Source organism: Seriola lalandi, unplaced genomic scaffold (genome assembly GCF_002814215.2).
Source record: "Seriola lalandi dorsalis isolate HSWRI2012SDOR001 ecotype SW California unplaced genomic scaffold, Sedor1 jcf7180002051611, whole genome shotgun sequence".
Classification (NCBI taxonomy): Eukaryota; Metazoa; Chordata; class Actinopteri; order Carangiformes; family Carangidae; genus Seriola; species Seriola lalandi.
The window spans coordinates 16,841-17,984 of record NW_019522164.1 but is presented as its reverse complement, the minus strand read 5'-3'; positions in this window follow the sequence as shown (position 1 = coordinate 17,984).

Genomic DNA, 1,144 nt, shown 5'->3' with positions numbered 1-1,144 from the left:
ACACAGACACACACACACACACACACACAGACACAGACACACACACACACACACACACACAGACACACACACACACACACACAGACACACACACACACTCTGTGCAGCTGTGTGTTCAGTGTTATGACCGAGCTGAGACCAGACCTCATACATGATACAGGAGCTGCTGCCTGACACAACCTAACCTCCACATGAACTGTCAGCAGCTGAGTTGCACTGTGGGTAATGTAGGCTCCAGGTCTCTGGTTCTGCTGCATTAGGTTTTTAAAAACTGTCCATTCTGTAGCACGAAGCTGATTGGTCCTCACTGATGAACACCTGGACTGGACCTCAGGACCAGAACAAACCCGCCGGTCCTGAGGTTTACTCTGAACCTGGAATGATCTACGACACGTTGTGGATCGACACACCACACCTGGACCATCCCAGACCATGACCTCAGACCATGACCTCAGACCATGACCTCAGACCATGACCTCAGACCAGGTCGACTGTTTCCCGAGTATTGTCCTCTGTATCTGTGTCTCCACATCACCGCAAATGATATATATCAATATCATGTCTGAATATTATATCTGGAGAGAGGAATTTTATTAAACTGAAGGTCGCGGTTTAGCATCTCAGTTTTCCAGGATTGTCGTCTCTTTTTTGAGCGAATCAATATTCTTTCCCTGGGACTCGAATTCTGACTTATAGAATATAGTCTAATTTATCATTTCATAGTTTCAAATAAAAGCTCATGTGTTTCTGCTATCTACTGCTTGTCTGTCTTCTTCCTGGTTGTGTTGATTTGTAGTTTACTTTATTGCCTAGCAACCGCCGCGCCCACCCACATCCACGACCCCGCCGTGGCTCCAGGTAGAGAGCCGGACCCTGCACTGCAGCGCTCCAAATAAAACTTTATTTTGTTAATGAGGTGAAATTGGGGGAGAGACTCAGACACTCAGAGGTTCCAGGTTACTTCCTGTTTATCCAGCGTATAAAATATTAACCATGAAATTGTATCATAGTTTCTGTGCGGTCTCGATGAATGGCTGAAAAGTGTTTTTTGAGGTCACCGTGACCTTGACGCCTTGAACTTTGACCGATGACCACCAAAATCAAATCACTACATCCTCGAGTCTTCGTGAATGTTTGTGCCAAA